Source organism: Manis pentadactyla, chromosome 3, assembly GCF_030020395.1.
Source record: "Manis pentadactyla isolate mManPen7 chromosome 3, mManPen7.hap1, whole genome shotgun sequence".
NCBI classification, from domain to species: domain Eukaryota; kingdom Metazoa; phylum Chordata; class Mammalia; order Pholidota; family Manidae; genus Manis; species Manis pentadactyla.
This window is the reverse complement of record NC_080021.1, coordinates 92,078,595-92,102,525: the sequence shown is the minus strand read 5'-3', so window position 1 is coordinate 92,102,525 and position 23,931 is coordinate 92,078,595. Positions and strand designations below refer to the sequence as shown.

The window sequence follows — 23,931 nt, the reverse complement described above, 5'->3', positions numbered from 1 at the left end:
TTGACTTCACCACATCAACTATTTGCTAAGTTCCCCCTTCTCTGTTCTGTGAAAGCACTACTTTAGTGTTAGTGCTCTGTAACACACCAGCGACACCAACGGCCACGATTCATTTTCAGTTAATACAACTAGAAGAAAAATATATGTGCATTTCTTCTAGAAATATATACATTCACTTATATGTGTGGGTTCTAGGCACAGATTTTTTAAATAAATTATAACCCTCTTTTATTTGGAAAACAGTTTCTTTATAAATGATCATCTTTATGAGAGTCTTTGAACACAGAACCCTATGGAAGGTAATCTGTTCGAACTGGACATTCAAATTACAGCAATTATAGACTCTCAGAGAATATTTTCATTCTTTCCTTCTACTGTACTGTGTCATATTTTGCCACAGCTATGTGAACCATCATCTATGAAATGGTCCACTCAAAAAATATAGGCATAGGTCTAGATAAAAATATATATTTTCATATAGAGAGAGCTGTGGGAAGTTTGTGTTACCATGGTCTTGCTCCTTACAAATGATAAGATGTCAGTCAGGAGTAATAGCAATACATAATATTTATTGAACACTTGGTATGTGCCAGGTACTGTTCTAAGTGTTTAATTTTCATGAGCTCATATGCTCCTTACTGTGTAAGGATGATACTATTTTCATCCACATTTTTAATATATTTTTATGAGTTTTCCATCAACAATTGGAATATTTTGCACAGCAAGCAAGCCACTATTAGATGCTGACTGCCTCCTTTCCCTACGGGAATTGATTTTGTTACAGTTTTATTGCTATTTTTGAGAAGGGCAAATAGATTCATCATGATTCACTATGAGGTCAATGCTAGTTGAGTGAATATATTTAGCATATGAATAAAAATGAAAACAAGTCTGTTTGCATATATTTATTGGAAACCCCAATCCCTTTGACTTTTTAGAAGCTCATGCAATCCTTGACAATGAGATCATAAATAAGGAAAACCCAAGTGACAAAATCCCCTAGAAAGCCCTGGATTTTTTTTTTTAGGTTTTTCAAATATAGTTTCATTTTAAAACATAATCTCAGAAAAGAGTGAATTTCCATTAAAAGGTTCCTGTGCAAGAAACATTGCTATTAAGATACAACAAATAAAATCCTAACAGAGTTCTAAAGTACAAGAGAATAGAAACCAAACACAGTATTGTCTAAGAAAACTTGACTGGATTTGTTATACTGTCAATGTAACATAAGGAAATGAAAACAAAACTCTCTTAGCAAATTCTGAAACATTAACTACATTGTAGTTTTTGGTGATTACATGATATGCAGCCAGCTTCTAAACTCATTCATCAATGAGTTACTGAATTTCTTTTTGGAATATTAAGCTATTTTTGATAATCAGTTCTAATGCTGTTATACATTTTTCCTAATACAACAGAAGCATATTGATTCTTAGTCTTATAGGAGATTCAAATCAGCTGAACAGAATTTAATTAATCACAATTTTAATGGACACAATTCTGAATATTCCCTGATTTAAATTACTTTTAAATGAAGGAAGTGTGCCATGTGATGATTGAAAAGGACCCAAGACTCCAGCCAGCATCTTCTCTTCATCTTACAAGGAAGCCAAGTTCAATGCAACAGGATGCTTTGGATCTTGTACTAGAAGAACAAGAACCCCAAATATGCCCAGGACAAAGTAGTTTGGGACCCCAGTGTTATGGAATCTGGTCCCTCACCAGGGTCTTAATAAATATGAGAAAATCTCTCATTTGAGGAGTTTAGATCTTTCCCATTCAAGATGAGGTCCCTGGACTGGCAACAGCGGCATCATCAGCTTGCAGCCATCAGAAGCAGTCCCCACCCAGACCTGCCCCCACCAAACCCTATTTTTCAACAAGATCTCCAGATGATTACTGGAGGCTCAGACACACCGGTATATCCTCACCGCATGGAGATGGAGATCGCTGGATGGAGATCAGTAAGGACCTCTCTCTAGGGTTTTCCAAATGGCATGTCTGCCGCCAATAAGGGACCCACACCGGCCAGGTGGCTGCTGGCATCTGAATGCTCACCTCTCTCTGATTGGAAAACCTGAAGCGGAGAGGGAAGGGGAGGGGAGAAAAGTTGAAGCCACCTGCGGTGGGATCCATCCTCATCTAGTGCTGCAGAGGAATCAGGCTCTGACGCTGGTCCCCAAATTACCAAGAAAAGGAAAATTAGTAAAGCATAACAATAGCTACCACTTAGCAAGACAAGAGTCACCAAGATGTTTACTTATCTTTGATCTCTGAACAATGCTGCAAAGTCAGGGGAGACTTTCCCAGTTTTATAGATGAGGAATGTGAGGCTCAGAGGAGTACAGTAACAGGCCCCAAATCCTATAGCTAGGACATGCCTGAGCAGAGGTCTGACGTCCTCCCGCTCACTGGTCTGATGGCCCCCAAGCTGTCCCCATAGGGTGTGGTGGGTCCAAATTTTGATATTAGCTGTAGTTCATTATTGACTCCTCTCCCCAAAGCAGAGCAAACTATTTCACATTTGCAAATTATTATATTATAATCCATGCCAATCCTTTCATGCTAAAACTGGGGAGGGAAAGTCATTTAAATAATAATATACTTAAAGTAAGACACTCTCAAAAGCAAGGTGAAAAAGCTGGCTTCTGAAATGCCACGTTAATGGGGCAGAGTGCAGAGTGCAGAGACCCAGATTTCCTGAGCTGGAAAAGGCAATGCCATGGGATTGGTGACAGAGTCTCTCTTACTTCAGTTAAATAAAAGTAATTTTCCTGTTTCCTTATGCTGCACATTGAGATCCTCTGTGTGCAAAAGCTCTCCTATAGGAGCCAAATACACTCAATTCAATTAAATGGAACTGCTTGTATGTATATATGTGTTGAGGCTGGGGGAAGACAGAGTCCCATTTCTGAAAGAGTCCCAAAGATCTGCTCCTAAGGAAGGAAATGAGGGTAATGACAAAAAAATTTAAAGACAAAATCACTGAAACCAACTAATTTTTCTCTTTTGTTTCAATTGGAGAAAAAGGAAGTTTTCAAGTCCTCTGGAAGTCTACTTCACAGCTGTGCCTGCAAGGCTGCAAAATAAAAGGCAAAACCGGCAGAAATCACTTAAAATGCAAAAACAGCAAAGGGAAATATGGCTGTGGGTAGGGTTATAAATGACTTCAGAGATTTAGGGAAACTAAATCATCCAGGCCAACTGAAAAACAGTCATCTTAATCTGAAGATGGTAAGCCTCTCCCTATGTATAGTTCATGTATTGGAATACCCTCTTATTAAATTACAGTGTTTTTAACTAGTGAATAAAATTGGTATCATGTTTACTATGCAAAATTCCCACTATTTTTCAAATGGATATGTATTTTAATATGAAATTGAAATTTAATATTGAAAGCACCAAGCAATAAAACCAACCCACCTCCTTTCAAGCCCTGCTTAAATTATTTTTTGAATTTTGTACCTAATAACATAGTACAATAACACTGAAACAAGATTAACTCTGTGATACTATTTGTTTAGGAAACCAAGAGTGTTGCTATGGGAACAGACATTCTGTGTAACCATGGAAACAGTGGGTGTTGTAAATAACGATACTGAGAGGAGGAACATGTAAACTTAACGTACGAATTCTTAGAAAAAGAACAGAGAATGAGGTGGACGGAAGAGGAATTATGTGGGGTTTTTTTGTAAAAGAAGCTTAATTGTATATTTTTTATCTCCTGGTAGGACTTTAAGCTAAGTTTTCAAAAACTTGATTAAATTTTCTATATTCTGTTGGTTTCTTCCTTCTCATCAACTGTCCAAATCATAATCTATTAAAAAGAATTTTTTTGAAAGCTATTTATACTTAGGAGACTCACTGAAAACTGTTTTTGACTTAACTGTACTTTGATAGCATTTTATAGGCCAAATTAACTAAAAATGTTAAAATGGAAAAAAAATGCAGAAAGCATACATTTAACTTAGTGCCTTTTGAGGTTCTAAAATTATGTTTTTTAAAGCTTGGTACATAATATTTCCCACATACTTTAAAAAGGCCCATTAAAAGAAAATTAGTTCTTTAAATGTTATGACCATTTGAAGCTGGAATACACATTTTTTTTTTTGTAACTCTGATTCCCAGGCTACATCCTGTCCTAATGGAAGGTAATGACCATGTCTTATTTGCCTTTGCAAGTTCTCTGGTGAGAACCAGACCTCCATGGGCCCAGGAAATAGTCACGTATTGTGGACTGAATGGATGCATGAAGCGCCTGATCTCATTTTAAAAGGCAGGTGATGAGGACAAGAAGAGAGGCTCCATGAAACAAGCCAGCCCCTTGGAAGAGGGAAGGAAGCTGGAGTGTAGACATGAAAAGCAGGTGAAAGGTTACAGAGCCGATTTTGAGCCAGGTAAACTCCAGACTCACAAGGTCTCCCTGAGATCTCAATAGCTGTGTGTTTCCCACACTGTTAATAAAGTTGGGTAGAGGAGGACCAGCAGTCCTTTAGGAGCCCAGAGCCACGTTTACTCCTAAATTGTTCATCTCCAATTCTTATGCAATTCTAGCAAGTGAATAGCTCCTGTTAAAACACTACTACTTACCTTGGCAATTTTTTAAATTTTAGGATAATGCCTTTTTAAACACAAAAATTGGAATTCTGTCATTTTTGCAGATCCCTGAAGAGGACAACAAATAAATAAGGATTTTAAATTAGCAGCTCAGCCCAGATTATTGGTTTTCAAATTCTGTCTCAGGAAAGGGAGGAGGAGGGGGGAAGGGTGTCCACCTCCACATCAGAGCAGCTCTGTCCCCTCTCCTACAGATGCCTTCTTCAAGTTTTCCTTGAAAGATTGGCTGCACTGCTCACAAAAAAATTAAAAAATAAAATAAACAACCTTGAATACCACCAAGCAGGAAATTCCTTCTGGCTTTATATTCCTGTGAGGATGCTTGAGCATGAGTGAACCATCATGGAAGAGATGGTGGAGAAGGAGCCCCAGTCAAGCCTTCAAATGATGCAGCTACGACAGAGACCTGGACTGCAAACTAAGAGAATCCGTGGCAGAACCACACACTTTGGCCACACCCCCACTCCTGAGCCATGGACTCGCTAACATCATGGTTGTTTTAGTCCGCTACATTTTGTGGGTAATTGTACACAGCAGTAGATAACTAACACAGATTGTAGACAATGAAACACTGAAGTAAATCCAACCTCCTAGAGGACCTGAGAAATGTAATCATCATAAGCTCATCATCACCCATGCAACAAAAAAAAGGAAATCAAGGTAAATTCATTTTAAAGCATAGACGTAATTATAACACTCTGACCACCAGAACAACAAAGAATATGCAATAAGCCATTCTGCACATGTGGCCAAAAATATCATTGTCATAGGTGACAAAACCAGTACTGCACTTAGAATGACAGAAGTACAAAACAAAAACAAAAAACCCTGAAAATGTAGTTACAGAACCAGAAAGGACTCTTCTGCCTTCTATCGGGTGTGACTACAGTCAGTTTCTTAAAACTCTCTGATCCTTAGGTGACTTATTTGTAAACAGTGAAGATGCTGATACCTAATTATCTAGGCAATTTTGATGATTGCAAGAGAAAGATAATGAAACGTGCTATATGCCAAACATTAGGTAAAGGTTTTAGAGTCCTGATCTGTTTTAACATATTTAAGTCACCAAGAACTGTGCCTGGCACACAGTAGGTCATCAATAAATGCTGGCCCCATCTTCTTCCAACATAGGAAATGTATGCATGATTATGTGTCCATGATTTAATTCATGTGCCATAATATAAAACTCATTACTTCCCTTCAGTGATTATGGCAATGTGTTCTTGTACCTGTGCCTAGCAGACACTAATTCATTCTTTGTGATTGCAAAGTAATCAACAGTAAAGGAATCATATCAAAGAATATTTAAAAGTTACTGTTGTCCGGTGTGGCTTTACTTGGGTGATAAAGGAAACATCCTCACTCAGGCAGGGTCATTAAGAGGGGAATGACCACATCATTCTCTCTATGAGTACCTCTCTGATGCCCTCATGTCTCATACTAGCTCAGGGATCTCAAAAGTGGGGTATGACACCCAAAGACTGCTGGAAATGATGCACTGGAATACAAGAAATAATTTAGAACTTACCCTGACAATTATTCTTATCTGATTTGTGTTTCAATTCATGTTTCTGTGTATCCTTTATAATGCTCAAAATATAACAGACTTCTATACCTATCACTTACAAATCAATAAATATTAGTGTTTTTGAATATTTATGATTGAAAACTTTTTTCTGATGGGGTGTGTTGCCCCAAAATGTTTAGAAACCTCTGCTTAGATTGTTGTTAAAATTAGAGTTGCAACCAACATTTAGCATTTGTAAGAATTGAGAATATGTCACCCAATTTATAACAAACTTGTTCTATAAAATATAAGAAAGGGACTGGACTTAAGGGCTTTTTCAGAATACAGATGAGACTGCTGCTTGCTTCCTTTCAAATGAGGTGTTTCTAGGTAAACGAAGGGCAGGGGAGCAAATAACCAAATAAAAACTGCGGCACCGTGGTTTGCAATGCCTCCTACCTTTGCTGTTCATTGAGAAGAGGCCTATGAGTTCTCTGCCAGAGCTCTGAAATAGCTGAAAGCTGTTTATCCTTAGTTTTTATTCTATGTCCTATGACACCAAAAGCACAGGCAACAGAAGCAAAGATAAATGAGTGGGACATCAAACTTAAGAGCTTCTGCACAGCAGAGGAAACAATCGACGACAGAATGAAAAGCCAGCCTATGGAATAGGAGAAAATATTTGCAAATTATGTATGAGATAAGGTGCTAATATGCAAAATATAGAAAGAACTCTTAAAACTCAACAGCATAAAAACAAATAACAATTAAAAAGTGGGCAAAGGACCTGAAGAGACATTTTTCCCAAAGAAGACATACAAATGGCCAATAGTAAGTGAAAAGGTGCTCAACCCAACTACTCATTGGAGAAATGCAAATCAAAACCACAGTGAGATACCACCTCACACCTGTTAGGATGGTTATTATCAAGAAGACAAGAGATGACAATTGTTAGCAAGGGTGTGGAGAGAGGGGAATTCTCTGGGCTGAGACTGTAAAGTGGTGCCACCGTTATGGAAAACAGTATGGAGGGTGTTCAAAAAATTAAAAACAGAACTTCCTTGTGATCCAGCAGTGCCACTCCTGGTTTACACCCACAGGAAGAAAAAACACTGTCTCAAAGAGCTATCCACACACCCATGTTTGTTGCAGCATTACTCATAACAGCCAAGATGTGGAAGCATCCCAAGTGTCCATCAATGGACAAATGGATAAAAGAAAATGTGGCACATACATTCAATGGAATATTCTTTTATAATATTCACTAAAAAGAAGGAAATCCTTCCATTTGCCATAACAGAGATGAACCTGGAGGACAGTCTGCTAAGGAAAGTCATCCAGACACAGAAAGGCAGATACTACACAACCACACTTGTATGTGGAATCTTTAAAAGTCAAACTCAGAGAAGCAGAGAGCAGAATGTGGTGACCAGGGGCTGGGGCTGGGAGAAATTGGGATCTGTTGTTCAGAGGGTACAAACTTTAAGTTATAAGATGAATACATTCTGGGGATCTAATATACAGCATGGTGATTAGAAGCAACCATGCTGCATTGTACACTTGAAACTTGCTGAGAGGGCAAATTTTAAGCATTCTCCCCACACATATATTTATATCAAACCTTCACACTGTACCCCTGAAATACATTCACATTTTAGTTAATTGTACTTAGGTAAAGTTGGAAAAAATGAAATATGACATGTCACTTATTTTCAAGGCAATTGGTGAGCAGTAGCATGGTGTGTGCCACGAGAAAGAGTGACCCTCTTTAATTAAGATACATTTCACTGAACTATCACATGCATTGATAAAGATGGAGTGTATATGGTGAACTGCATATTGGGGAAAACAATTCTGAACAGATGGTAGCTTGCTGCTGGTTTTCTAGACAACACGGGATGTCTTCTACACAGTTATATGCTGGTTTTATTAATTTGAAGACCTATATGCAAATTAAGCAGATCATTATTTCATCACATCTCTGTTCAACTACTGCAAGGTCCACTTTTTAATGTGATATCAACCTTTCTGTCCATATTTTAATTATGGCAATGACATAATAGAATTACTTGCTTTTAATTTTTAACTGCGTAAGTGGAAGCTATGCAACGGGCATCCTTAATGCCCACACATGGCCTACATAACACTCCTCTGCCGCAAACCAGCCACTGAATACCAGCCACCGAACACCATCCTGGGTATCAACTGGTCATTGCCAACCATGGAGTGTAAAGAACAGTGAATTACTTGCATGTATTTCATAGTTACAGAATATCCAACAAGAAATCTTGCCAAGCATTAAGGGATGACTAATTATTTTTAGTGGCACATTGCAAATTTTGAAGTTTCATAATGAGTCAAATTTCCATTGTGGTTTTTACACCACTGCCTTGCCTCAATATCTTTGATATTTAGACTTACACATTGGGACTTTCCTCAGAGTAAAATAAAACTAAAATGATGTATTCTGCACAGTAAAAGTAGAAATGAATTAGCTGTTGGAAGGATGATATAGACTATAATAGACCAAAGCAAACATGAGCAAGTGGTTATGTCCATTGAGAGAAAATTAGTTAATAGAAAAACTTCTCAAAAAACAGTCAAAGCCATATTTAAAGAAAATCTCAATTGATTATTAAAGTATTTTTCCCTACATTACCTGTGATTAAATATTGAAAATGTATGTCAATTTAGATAAGCTCTACAAATGGCAATAAATGTTTTCATCTTTATGAATAAAATTCAATTTCCTTTAATAACTTTAAATGATAAATCATCCCCATGTAATGAGGATGTTCCCATGGGTACTGGGTGTATGTTACTTCTACATTTTATATTCATTATATGGAAGGAACAACATAAAATTTTGCAATTTTACTTTTTTATTATTGTTTAAAGTAAGATATGAAATAGAGTAAATATACATCCTCCTGGAAATCCTGAGCATGACAGCTCATAACTACCTCACCTATCGAGGCACTTTTCTGCCCAGCTTACGGCTCCTCCCTTTGCGGTCAGAACATGCACTGTGCTTTGCCAGGGCAGAGGTAGCTCTTGTCCCCAGCTCCCAGCTCCCAAACCACGAGCTTTGCTTCGCTCCTCTGGACCCTGCATTCCCATCCTGTGCTTGTCACACTAGGGCTACGGGAGCCTTCCAGGTCTGTCCCTATCTCCCTCCTGCCATCTGGATTTTAACAACATTGGCAACTGGAATTAACTCTTGAGGCCTTCAATCGATCTGCCTCCTGTGATTGTTCAGTGTTTCCGGGGATGGCTCACTAGATTCATTGTAGGCTCTTGATGGACTGGATTACATTTGACGTGGCTTTGATTCCCCATATGCTTTGTGTATTCATTTGCTGGGGTCACCACAAACCCCAAACTAGGTGGCATAAACAACAGAAATGTATTGTCTTCCATCTCTGGAGGTTGGGAGTCAGAGGTTAAGGCATTAGTAGGGCTGATTCCCTCTGAGGCTGTGAGAGAGCATCTGCCTAGTCCTCCTTCCTGCTTCTGGGGCTTTCTTGGGTTTCTCTGCAATCTTTGGTGTTCCTTGGCCTGTAGACTCTTCACCCGAATGTCTGATCTCATCTCCATGTGCCCTCCTCCCCCGTGCCTCCCTGTGTCCTAATGTCACCTCCTTATAAGGACATTTTATCGCCACTCTGTAAATACCCTCTTTCCAAGTAAGGTCACATTCTCAGGTAGTGGATTAGGACTTCAACATATGAATTTGACACAAGTCAACCCATTACACCTTAGTAAAGTCTGCGTGCCTAGGAGGTGTCCCCAAATCCTGAAAATGACTGAATTTGCACTCGAGTCCTTGCTGATTAACACAACATTTTAGACAGAAGAATGGGGTAGGAAACATTTTGATAAGGCTCAGAATGTTTGAAAGTCCCATCTTGTTTGCATGTTTTGTTTGTAAGGTTTGGGGCTTAAAATTCCTTTCTTGTTTCCCCTGGTTTCATCTTCCTCAGGATGATGAACACAGAAATCTCAGCCTTCCTTCAAATTCCTATGAGCGACTCAGAGATGATGGGGTGCCTCTGGCTTTGCTTTTACTTTTAAAATCTCTCCACCTAGTGTAACTGGTCAGTCTAGCAAACTCAGCCCTGAATTTGAAGTCAGGAGAATCCACTTCCACTTCTCATTCTTTCCCAAGTCATCACATCAGGCAGAATCAAATCAAGTCTTTTTTTTTAATTCAAATTTCTTTTATCTAAGAGTTAATGAGCTCACCTGGGTAGAAGGAATGTGTAATGGATTTTCAAAGCCTTACCACTATTATTTTTATTATAATGTTGGATTATTAAATCCAAGCTAAAAATGTCACTCAATATGCAAAATGAAGTTATAAGTATCATTTGGCTTTTAAGAAGTACATTATATGAGCAGTCCATTATGAAAATAATCTCAGGTTATAGCCAGCCCTCAAAGACCTGGAAAATAAGGTTTTAAAATCAAGGCATTTGCAGGCCCTTATAACAACTAAATTGGTAAAACATACTGAAATCCTAGCCTGGTAAGTGCTCCTTAGAGAAAAGTGACAAATTGTATTAATATTGAATTTCCAAAAAAGTACAAAATAAAAGATGCAGTTGTTGCATTGACCACTGCCCTGTGATGTGAATGCAGAATACATAGCATCTGTGCATGGGGCTTAATTGTCAGGCTGGCAGGGGCACTCAGTCCCCTAAGTGAGGGTCACTGATGGCCGTTCGCTGACATTCTTAAGTGGCAAAAGTGCTGAATTGTCCCCTAGGGCTCTCCTCAAAGTGCCATGAAAATGATAGCAGGTGCTCTTTCTGTAAAGGAGCCACAGCTCCAGTTACCAGCAGGGAGAAACGGAGAAGGGCAAGGAGGAAGCTGGAGGTCCTGGCTGGAAACCTGTGTGATGGAAATGTCTCCCTGCAGAGGTGGGGGTATCTAGCTGTGCACCAGTGTGAGGGCTATAAAGTAATAGGAGTGTTGTAAAAATAAAATAGTATTTAGAAAATAAGGAGAAATTAAATAAATTAGAAAAATAAAATAAGCATGACTTTCTGCATTCAAAGGTGCATTTCCTCCTGTAATAATGTGAAGAAAGTTCTGTGAGTATATGTACCTGTGTGTCTATATATTATCCCAAAATGTGCTTTCGTTTTTATCCTTATTTTTTTCATTGAGTTGGAACACAATCACACAGTTTAAAATTCAAAAGATACAGTGAAAAAAGAATTAGGAAATTCCTTTTTTGGAAATATTTTCAGATTGAATTCATCACATAAGATGGTCAGACTTGTGGCTTTAGAATCATACTTCAATGTTTCATCTGTTTTTTTAACAGAATCCCCAGGTTAATCACTAGCTACCACTAAAAAACATCTGAAGTCTATGCCTCCAAAAAGAGTAATTAACTCCCACACCTGAAGGTTGGAGGGACTTCCCACAAGGAGAGTTCCAACTGTTTTGAGCAAGGAGTACATCTCAGGGACAGGATTCAAATTTTCTGGAATTTTCTCAGCAAGTTTGAAAATTCAGACAAAAGCCATCATGAGACTTAAAAATTTGCCTTTGGCAAAACCAATCATGCCATTAATTCAATTAATGATAACTGGACTTGCATTATCCATTGAATTACTGGATTCTCAGATGCCTTTTTTGATTACTCAAAAGTAAAACCGACTCTGGCTTATATATGCCTAGGGGAAATGAGGTGCCAAGACAGTTACTCAGACAGTCCAAATCAAAGTAGGATTTTAACCCAAACTATTTGCTTTACATGGGGCAGCAGCAGTGTGGCAAATGCCAACTTGAATTGACCTATAAGACTTTGCTTGAATCTGTGTGTAACATAACAAATATAATGGTTCCTTTAGTTAGAAATGGGCTGTCTTTTCTCTTCTCTGTGTTCAGTGAAGTCCCAACAAGGAGAAAAAATCATTGTGCAAGGGTCAATCAGAAATGTGTTTCAGCCTAAGAGCCGAGAACCAGAAAAAAAAAAAAAAAAGAAAAGAAAACAACATTTTTACTCACAGACTCAGGTATTCATTTTAAATGGCTTATAGAAAGTCTGAATGCACTCCGTGTAGACTCATCCACCTCCTGGTTTTGTTGATGGTAGAGGTCTGTTCGGTAGGGGTCACGCAGTATTAAGAGGAGCCCCTGAGCTCCATGGGTACATCCCAGCATCTGGAGCTTGACAGCCTGGACTTCCACCCTGACCTGCCATTTTTGCAGTTCTGTGCCTCTGGAGATCGACTGAATTTCTCTGGATCTGGGTATATCATCTATAAGGACCTTCACTTGTGCGGTTGTTGGGAGTAATAAACTAAGAGTCAGGTATACAAAGTGCAAGGTCAGAGCCAGGCAGGGTATGTGCGCTGCTCCGGGCTGGCTGTCCTTATCCTCCTGCTTTAGGACAGTGAGGCATGTCTTTTAATCATTACGAGAATGGTCTGTTAATGCACTGACTTGGGACCCTTTAGAATATAGGTCAGGGCAGACTTGTGATGGTGGTTAACAGCGACCTCTCCCCTCAACCTGGACGTGAGTTTTCTTGGAGCAAAAATGCATGTTATTTCTCCGCCAGCCTCTATGCAAAGAGGAAGAGCATTGGCTCTGGAATCAGACAACCCTGGTGTCAAATCTCAGCTCTACTGCCAACCAGCGGGGCAGCATTGGACAGATGGGGAAATTTCTTAATTTCTCTCTCATTTTGTGTCCTTGCTGTCTGTAAATGAGGGTTAGGTAAAACTGCCCCATTAGGTTATGGTAAAATCTGAAATGAATTTAATACTATGGCATTAAATCTGAAATTGCATAGAAAGTGTTTATTGTCATGCTGGCAACAAGATACTTTCTCAACTAATGGCAGATATTGATAGTATTATTAGTGTTCACATTATTGAAATACTTCCCTTCATTCAAGACTTTGATCAAGAGAAATATTTTCCATGAAGTTTTCTCCCAAAACCTATCTTGATTCCTGATTCTTTAAATGTTCACCTGCTGGATATGTTTCCTAGAGTTGGATCCCTTAGTATTTATTCATAACCTCTGGTAGTACATGCACTGTTACTTTATCTTAAATGTATTAGTCAGGATGTAATCTCCTTAAAGAAAAAAAAACCATTACAGAGGGCAGGTGCTAAGAAACTCTCTGTGGAATGTTCTCTTCCTAACTGACAAACATTTTTCATGGATGTATGTTGAACAATGGACAATAACGACAGCAGCATTAATAATCACTAGGGTTTTGAGGTCTCGCTCTGTTCCAGGGATCTCACAATCTGTGCAGCTGATCCTGGCCACAACACTGGAAAGCTGGTGTGTGCATGAGTTATCTTTTTCTGCCCCAAAACTTAGTGACTTAAACCAACAATGCCTGACTTTTTAAAACATACCTGTGGGTTTGTCGCTTAGACTTCATGCAGGTTTAACCCGGGCTTTGCTTGCAGCTGCAGTTAGCTTGCAGGTTGGTGAGGGGTTTGGGCTTCGCTGGACAGCTAGGAACTGTGCCTCTCTCTCCAGAAGGTCTTCCTTGCCAAGCTTCTTCACAGACTGGAAGCCCCAGGGCACCAACCCCACCCACCAGGGCAAGCTTTAATCATGTCCTTGTGTCTGTTTGCTTGTTTCATGTGCTTTGTCCCACTGGCCAAAGAAAGTCTGGGAGAAACCTGGGTTAAGTGCAACAGAGGAATCACACAGGACTGATGATGAGTCCTGCAGAAATCTACCAAGTGGGGAATCTCATTTTTACAAATAAGGAAACCAAGACTTGTCAGCTGTAAGCACCTTGCCTGGGTCATACAGCCAGTGGGTGATAGCAGCAGAATTGAACATAATGTGGCTCATTTAATTTTACTCTTAGTTCTAGTAAACTAAAAAATATGGAATTTTTTTTCTTTTGGAATTTTGTTTGGGTGAAGTCAACAAAGGAAGGAGATAAACCCACACCTTAAGTGTCTTTGGTACCTCTCACATCCTATCCATGACATACACATGGCAAAGGTTTAAATTTTCTACCCCAAAGTTACTAAACTCACACTGCTTTGCTTCTACCACTACAGAGCTTGGAAAGCTGATTCAAAACCTCCTTTGTGGCTGGGGATGGGCATGCAGCAAAGTTCTTTCTGGATTATGAATTTGAACATAGGCAGCCACCTGTGCCATCAGCACCATCAAGGTAGTAGATGCATCCATCACCTCCAAAAGTTTCTTCATGTCCCCTTTTTTTCTTTTTCTTTCTGTCATAAGAACACTTAAACACAAGATCTACACTCCCACATTTTCAAGTGAATGATACAGTATTGTTAACTACAGGCATGATGTGGCACAGCAGAGTCTAGAACTAATTCATCATGTATACCTGAAACTTTATACCTGTTGAACAATAATCTTCCCTCTTTTTCAAGCCTGGAGGGACATGGAGCTGCCTAGAAAGACAGCAGGCAGCCTAGAACCGTGAAGATAAAAACTACAAAGCAGAGATGATGGATCAGAAATCAAAGAAGGAAACTGGATCCTTGAAAATGTTATTAAGAGACTACATTAGCCTGGAATTCTCCTCCTCTGTACTTATTTTTATGTACACTAAATATAACCTGGATCATGAGTACCTCTGTTAATTGACTCTCTAACTTGCAGCTGAATGGAATCCTAACTGCATTAAAATATGCAGAGTCATTTCAAAAGAATGAAGTTGACATTTCAGAAGTTTCTCAAGCAATTAACTAAATAAATAATCCCAGCAAAACTTTTATAATGTCAGTTATCTTGATCATTTTGCAAGTGCTAATTTCCTCTTGCTGAGGAAGGAGACAAGTGCCAAAATTAGTGAGATAATTAAGTCATTGCTTTCCTCTCTTTGCTACTAGAGACGGAACCAATGCTATCAGTCAGTTAGCTGGGATTCCAGCAAGTCACTCTGCCCAATGTGGCTTCACTTAGATGCTGGACTTTAATGAAATAGTGGCAGAACATTTTTAAAAATACACTTGCAAAGTTCAGAAAGAAACCTAATACGATGGCTAATAAATAACTGAACGTTAGTGTTGGATAAGCAAAATACATTATCTGAATTGAAAATTATTTTTATAATTTAATAGAAAGATAACTTGATGCTCAGCGACCTACATCAAGTGTGTTTAATTAAGCACAGGGTCATTTTAGGTTAGGCATACAAATGAAAAATCCTTTTGGATTGTTTTATGACATAGGTTCACTTTCTCTAAGGACAATTAAAAAGCATTAATCCCTGGTAGCTTCAGTCCATATGACTCTATTTTCTGATCAAGCCCAAGGTATTACAGTAACAGAAAATCCTGCCACCACATTAAACTGTGTGGCCTGGAGTAAAGAAGTGGGTTCCTTTCTTTTAAATCTATCTTATCCAGAGTGAACAAAGGAAGACTGTTAGTGTGGAGAGGAGTCACTTCGGGTCCAATGGGGTTTTCCCCCTCTTTTTAACTAAGAATAGATTGAATAATTATAAGAAAGAGAACAGGAATCCTGGCCAAGTATCAGAGAATTTAATGGGATTTTAATTTTATTGGCAAACATCTTCCCTTCCTTTGTAGAATTTGGCTTCCCAAGCCACATCGCATGTGGACATGCAAGCCAACTACCCAGATCATTCCAGGAGAAAATAAACAATACTCTCATATCTCCAAATTGCCAAAATTTTGTGCAGAATTATCTCAGTATTTCTTTGTCAATCCTGAAACTACAGTAAAAACAAACAAACAATTTCAGCCTATCTGGTACATTGGCTAACCATCTGCCAGACCACTTGGTCAATCAACAAACATTACTTTTTATAATGTGAAAAATGGATTTGGCTAGTACCTGAGGGGTACAAATCATTACAAACCCCAAGACTGGAGTCCCAGTGACAAAGCTTGTCATTGGAGAGGGGGGTAGGTAAGCAGGCACAGAAGGTGGGTGGGTGGGGAGGGCACTGGAGGGTCTTCGGAGGGAGGTGACCCTCCTTGTACAGATGGTGCTGATCTCTTTGAGCACGGGCCACATCACAGACTCCACAGATGGGGCCCGAGCAGCAGATGCTGATTCCTCACCACGCTGGAGGCTGCAGCTCCTGATCAGGTAAGAGCCCTCTCCCTGACTTGCAGCAGGCCACCTCAGCACTGCGCCTTCACATGGAGGGGCAGAGACAGAGCAGGCTCTCTGGGGTCTCTTCGTCTAAGGACACCGGTCCTGTTGGATCAGGCCCCACCCTCACAACTCTTTTAACCTTAATCACCTCGTTGGAGACCCCAACTCAAAATACAGTCACACTAGGAGTTCAGACTTCAACACATGAATTCTGGGGGGACACAATTCAACCCCCACATGCTCATGGGCTGGAGGAGATCTGGAAAGAGAGAGCCCAGTGTCATTTCCTCTGCTCCACCTCCATAGGATGTGTGAGGTCCAGGCCCTTCAGGGGACACCACTGTCACACACAGGGTGAAAAACTTTCAGCCTCTGCGTCCCAGGCACTCCATCCCCTGAAGTGCTCATGTGCACTCGTTGTGGCATTGCGTTCCATCCAATAAAAAATGGCCAATGAAATAATTACACAGGTGGGGTTAAAATCTTGCATGCACACACACATGCACATCCACATACACACATGAAACTGTTTAAGGTGTGGAGTGGAAATCCAACCATAATGGTCTGAATGTGTGTGTCCCCCCAAACCCTGTGTTGGCACCTACCCCCCAGGGTGGTGGTGCCAGCAGATGGGGCCTCTGGGAGGTTATGCAGTGTCTTGACAATGGGTTTCAGCCCTGGGCAAGTTCGCTATGGATTCGATGTGACCAAAGAAAATGACAGCAAAATGTTCTTGGGGTGAAAGGGTTATTTCCAGGTGGTAAGTCAGTCACTAAAATCCTGTTCACTCAGAGCGAATCTGCGTGCAGCAAGCCAGTCTCTGCCTCTGGGCCCCTCTGTCCTCACAGCTGTCCTCTGGACCTCTCTGCACATTTGTCCTGCACAGCCATCCTCTGGGCCTCTGTCCTTGGCGCTGCCACCACTCCAGCCTCTGCTCTGTTCTGCAGCCTTGCAGCCCTGCCACTGTGTCACCCAGAGCACTGGGCAGAGCTTTTTTTATAGAATCAAATTGTCCACAGGTGTGCAGTGGGCTAGTCAACCAGGGCCAGGTGAGAATCCTGGCCACAGGAACTCTCATTTTATCCACATGTGGTCATGAGGGTGGAGCCCCATGATGGGATCAGTGTCCTTACAAAGAGACCCCAGAGCTCCCTCCCTCCCCTAGAGGACACAGCATGGAGACACATTTGTGACCCAGGAAGCGGCCTCACCAGACACGGGATCTGCCAGTGCCATGACCTTGGGCTCCAGGCCCCAGAGCAGGGAGGACTAAATATCTGTTGCTTATAAACTCCCATCTGTGATAACTTGTTACAGCAACTTGAGCTCACCAAGGTTCGGACTTGATAGTTTCTAGCTGTGTGAATCTGATCAAATCCTCTAACTTCACGAGGTCACATTTTTCTCATCTATGAGACTGTTAAAAAACAAAGTCTTATCTAAATCACCTAAATTCCTAAATCTCTTCTAGCCCCTCAAGTATTTAAAATTACAGCACACACACCCTCCCCAGCCCTGCAACATAATATGAAGATGTAAGTTCCCTGGAAGAATTAATTGCATAGCATAGGAAGAACCTAAAAGAAAGCAGAGTCCCATGAATTTCCTGAAACTACAAATTCCAATGGCTTTTTATCAGGAAAAAAGAGGTGGCAAGAACCACTTATAAAAGTTGTTGCAAATGAGAGCCCATATTGATCTGCGACAGGATTTCTGTCACATGGGCAGACATTCAGAGCTGCTTTTCCAGGAGTGGTGGCGGGCTTTGCTGTGACCTAACACATGCTTTTGCAAAGTGTTTGGCTAATGTTCTGGAATGTAGTCTATGGCTGTTCAATGCATTCTTTCCTCTGAGCAAATAAGCTGGCTCTAGAGGTGATCACACATGACCACTTACGCCTGTTAGCAACCTCTAATAAGCAAGTGGCCTTACCCAAACAGTAGAAAAGACTAGGCTATTTTTAAATGTGCTCAATTTAATGTGTTTCATAATGCATGATTTCCCAACAACCAAAAGAATTGTACAACGGTTAAAATTACCCGAGATTTCAGAAGAAGGAATACCAAGTAGAGAATGAGGCAACAGAGGGCAATGTACACATTATAAATGAATGAGAACAATGAAATCCTATTTATAGGAGCCTTTTTCCATTTGTGTAAAGTCCTAGTAAAATCTGGTCTAAGAAGAAGAGTTATGACTTTCGGTGATGCTCAGAGGAATGCATTAATCTAATGTTTTTCTCCCAGCAGGCTTCTTATATTTTTAAAAATAAATATGCTCCAAACTAGCTTTGAGGAATGTGTTTGTAAAGGCAGCCTGATTGTAAAGCCCAGGAGACGACAGCAAGTCAGGGAGGCGGAGGTTTCTTGGTTTCCCATGATGGAAGCGCCTGCTGAGTTGGTTCAAGTCAACATGACATGGCTGGAAATCCCACAGCCCTGTACAGCTGGGACATCCATAGACACGGAGGGGCACCCAGCATTCCCCACAGACATCCTACACAGATGTCCAGGGTAACAGCTACAGCTGTAAAAACCAGCAAAATGTGCCCAGTGGAACTTAGAAAGGGAAGTTAACATTGATCCCACGTCTCAGTTAATCAGTAACTTTAAATCACCTTTACACAAATTCTTCCTTACAAATAGCATCTGAAATCAGCAATTCTCATAGCATTAAGGCTAGAAATGAGCCTTGCTGTTAATGTCTGACATTATTTCATAGTAAAATCTGCTTTTTAATAGATCTGACAGCTGACAATGTTATGGTCAGCCTTGCTTTAGAGAAACTCACCATGTGTTACCTGAAGGAAAACTTTGCTTACCTGTAAGATATTTATTTTCAGAGTAACCCCTTTGATCTGTAAATAAGGAAATGAGTCAGCTTTACTAAGTATTACCTCATCATTGTTGTTTGCTGTTCAACAAGAACACATTTTGTTACTCACAGAAGTCTGGTATCACCAAGCGTCCAGGTCACTGTTGATACGTCTTCTTCAAACAACTGCAGGTTCTGTTGTCAAAGATCTTAACAGTCTCTGATTGGAAAAGTGCCCAGCTGGTCACAAGATTGTATGACTCATTGTAAATGCTCAACTTAAGCTAAACACAAAGCTAAAAGAACAGAATCAGTTCTGTGATGTCATCTCTTTTCTATGTATCTTCAGCATAGTTTAGATACAGAGGTTGTTGAGTAAGACACAAAGCTTTCAGATGAGAAGAATGTGTCTGAAATAGGTAGGAAAGAAAACATTTCAGGGTTGTGTTTAAACACAAACACAAGACATGCTCCAGGAATCTGGGTGTGTGGTCTTTGCTGATACCAAGTATTCCACAAGGTTTCAAGAACTATAAACTAGTCACCTGGGTTGGTCAAAGTTTAACTCAAATGAAATACTTTGGGTTTAAATAACCATTTAAGAATGTCAAGTTTTCAGAACACATTGAGAAGCTTTCCCATTTATGGCTATTTGAAACCTACAAAAATCAGGTGCAGAGTTCCTAAATATGTTTTAAAACCAAAGAAAATGTAAACAGGGTTTATATGTAAGTGGTGGGGATTACCAGTAACTTCTTATCTTCCTTCCATTCTTTTACATTTATTTAACAAGCAGACACTGCTTTTATACTGACAAAAATTAAGTGGAAAAACTTTCAAGTTTCCTCAGAGTTAGCTCCATAAAATGAAAAACACAGAAGCCAGAACAGCGTAAATTGACAGCTACGCCATTTCTGTGCCCGGTACCTTTCACTGTGACATCAGTAAACTGCTGATTTTCTAACTACACTATGGGTCCTTAAAGAGCAAGTGTGCAAGGGGTTCCCGTACTCATCAGTGTTGTAATGCTGGCAGCAATCTCTTCTAAGAAGTTGAGTCACTCATTTTGGTGAAAGGCAGCCAAAATGGAGAAAGCAGAAAGATCACTGTACAGCCAAGATGAAGGAAGTATTTTTAATTAAGCTGATGATACCCCTTCCTTGGGATGGCTTGAGCTGAAAATTGAAGAACAGAGCAGGGCAGGGAGTGATGTGAAAAGTTATGTTTCTTTCAAATTTAGCAAATCATTGTTTAACTCGCCTCCCCCTTCTTTTTCTGCACTGCCTGTTTGTTTCTGGGAGGTCTTAAGAGAACATAGAAACTTTGTCAGTCTCTGAACAGGAAGTCAAGAATTGTGGCATGATCCTCAACATGTAGAGCTTCTTTTTGAAGAAATGTGCTTCCATGCCCACTGTCCAACTAGTTTCATGAAACTTGTGGGTTAAAATCATGTATTCTTGTCATGGAATTGTTCTTGGAAACACTTAGTTTTGAGGGGTGAAAATGACAAATATCAAGTAACTTCATTTTTTTCTTGCATCTTGTTTAAAATTTCTCTCTTTTTCAAGACTAACATGACAAGGTTTTCCCCACAACCTAATGATTTACTATTATTTTATTAAGTCTGCCAAATCCCTCCATAGGATCAGAGGTGCTCCTCTCTTCTGGGTGCTGGTCACATTGGATACCCCAGCCCACAGGCTGCCCCACCCTGTCATGTTGATGTGCATAGCCCATCGGATTGGTCCAAAGTCAACGGTGCACAAAAAATACCTTTATCTTCAGTAAAGCAGGTGATAGACTCATTCAAACTAGAATAGCTGTGACTCACAAGTGCTTTAACATTTAAACCAAAGATGCAATAGAAAAATAAATGATCATCATAAATGGAAGCAGGAGGGCCCTCCTACAGATCCAGGCAACTAAACACTAAGCACAGCCAGCTGCTTCTGCCACCGAAACAGTCATAGGTATTTTCTAGATCAAAACATATCTGACAAGTGATTTTTTTCAGATGAGTAATTTTATATATGTGTGGAATGTATGTCTTACACAGTTATAAAATTGAAATTATGTGTACTGTACATTTAATAATTTTCTCCCACCAAATGGAGTAAACTCATTGAAAATCAGTTACCTCATGGGAAATATAAAATTCCTATGGCCACACTGACGAGTAAAGCTGGACAGTCAAGGTGAGAGAACATGACCTCCTTCAACAACCGCATACTATTGGTTTTATTATCCCTTATACTTCAAATAATCTTAACTGACACGTTCTCCGTTTCATGACAAATTCAGTCTCTTCTGTGACCCCTCCCACCAGATGCTTTTCTTTGATAGGTGCTAATATTTTTGGTTGTTTTATAAAATCATATATATAATTGTAAGCATATATATAATTATATAAATGAAAGATATTTAATATCTTATTCAATTTTTATTTATTGAATAAATAAAAGCAAAATATTGAAGATTTCTATATATATATTTATATATATGTTTTTAGTTGACATTTGGGGTCACATTCTCAAGGCCATGCCAATTGCATGATAGTTGAGAATTTTCAAAATAAAGGAAGAAAGAGATTAATCACCACCTCCCCCAAGTAAAAAGAGAGGCAAAGCCCTGCAGAGAAAGCCAATTAACAATTTTTCAAAAAATTAAATTACCAATACACTTTATAAAAGCTACTTATATGATTTAGTTCCTTTCTATTCATTAGGAAGTGGTTTATTCAGTATATGTGAGGTGAATTTACCTAGAATGTCCATGACAGCTTTTCTAGATTCAGGTTGCCTTATCTTTTTATTGTCATTGTTTCATTTAGTATAGAACAGAAAAAGGTTGTTTTATATGTAAACATATAGACATATTTTAATATACATATACTTATAAATATACATACAACCATATGTACAGCACATATGTAATATTTATATTATATATAGTCATATACACACATGCACAGAGAGAGAGAGAACTGTGGCTTCTTTTCCATCTTGAGTCAAAGATAATGGTATAACTATTATTCTTTATTTCAAAAAATGCCATTCAGTTATTCTGTAACACCAGTTAAATATTGTGTAATTATTTTTTCAGTGGGTTTGAGACATCTGATGATTATTGATCTCTTTCCAAATATCTTAACACCAAGATCAAACAAAGCTGCAGAGAGGCAACAATCCAATTAGAGTATGATAAAAGACTGTCTGCTATCCAGTCATTTCTATACTAAATCACCCCAGTTGACTCTAGGCAATACCATAAGTTTTTTGGTTTTTGAAGCACATGGGCCTTCTATAACCAAGGACTCTTAAGTTTTATATAAATTAGAACCTAGACTGAAATAATGGCCTAGATAGGGAGCAATTAATATGTTAGGGTGTTTACTCCTAAACTATATAGATGTGCAATTTCATACCTGAGAGGAGGTGACCAAGATTTGTGAATCACTTGGAGTTATAAAGAATTAAGTCACAGAAAGTATATTTGCTCTGCCTCACCTTCTTATGAAATCAGTTTCTTAGCACGGTTAAAAAATAACGGTAGAATAAATACAGTACACAAGGTAGATCGGTCACAGCACCCATGACATCTATAAAACAGAAGCAATGCTTATCCCAGGCATATGGCTGCCTTTAAACATCTTAGCTCACACTGAAAATAACACACTCACTGTATCCCATTTCTAATTTAAAAAAAAGAAAGAAAGAAAAACATTTGGTATTTGATTTCTAATAACTAAATTTGGTTAGGATATCTCATGTTGCTGAAGAATTTTAGGAACCACCGTGAATCTTAAAGCAATATGATATTCCATCACTGATGTACAACTCTGCACTTAAGGATCTTTGTTATGTGAGGAGTTAGCCCTTAAAGAAAAGGAGATGGAATGATAATCTAGTTGTGCAGTGTCTGTAATCTAAGATACAAATCTATGCTGTTGATGAAGGACATGGGGGGCCATGCGAGGAGCAGAGGGTACAGAGGGGCTACAGAACTTCAATTTAGTGAGTTTTCAAGAGCAGTATCATTAAGTGGCTTAAACCTCACAATACTTACATATACTTAATACAAAAGTACTATGATCAAAGGATTAACTGAAGAACTGATTTGACAAACTCAGACCCGGTATTTCCAGTGAAAATCATAGGTCAGGACTTACAAAATGAAATATCCAGTTCTTTCAATTTGGGGCCATATTCATTTGATCCAAATTAATGTCTTTCTGATATGAAGTTAGATGAGTAGGTAAAGAAAGCCATCTCATAAGCATTATTTTATGAAAAAAAAGAAATGAAGAAGAGTAAATACTGGCCATTTACTTATTCAAAAAACATGCTGATTAGCATAGACCCATAGCACAGACCAAGAAAATGTAGCCCATAGGGGAGGAGAAATTTTGGTAATGATGAAAATATTTAAAACTTTGGAGATTACTAATGTTTACAAGCATAACCTGAATCTCTATTGAAATGTCTGCAAGAGCAGGTTGGCAGGGAGGGAAACATGCTTAATGATCATATACAGTGTTCAAGACATTATCTCAAATATATGTCTATTTCAGTAATTAGGAGTTCCTACTAATATCCAATGAACAATAACATGTTATACTCCAACATTTAGTGAGCCAGAAATCACAGTAATTGGTTGTTTGGTACATCTAAATTATTCTCCCAAATCCCAGCAATTCAATACCCATGGCTAGCTCAGTTGCAGAGTTTATTAGTATAATGAATGCTTTATTAACGAAGCTATATCTCAAGAAATGAGAGGGAAGAAAAATTGTCTAAAACTAAGTAACCCTCAAAGGATTGATTAGCCAGCAAAATGTGTTAGAATTTCTGAGTAAAACCGTTGTCACACTCTTGCAAATTTAATAAGTTTG

At 39.1% G+C, this 23,931-nt stretch overlaps 1 long non-coding RNA gene across 1 annotated transcript; it reads right to left on the bottom strand.

Annotated features, from left to right (window-relative positions):
* Nucleotides 1–1,072: 1,072 nt before the first annotated feature.
* On the bottom strand, nt 1,073–19,703 carry LOC130683162 (uncharacterized). Its single transcript, XR_008996775.1, has 3 exons — nt 19,171–19,703; nt 19,048–19,083; nt 1,073–2,077 (listed from the first exon to the last, which is right to left on the bottom strand). It is a non-coding gene; the product is annotated as an uncharacterized LOC130683162 (long non-coding RNA).
* Nucleotides 19,704–23,931: the final 4,228 nt, after the last annotated feature.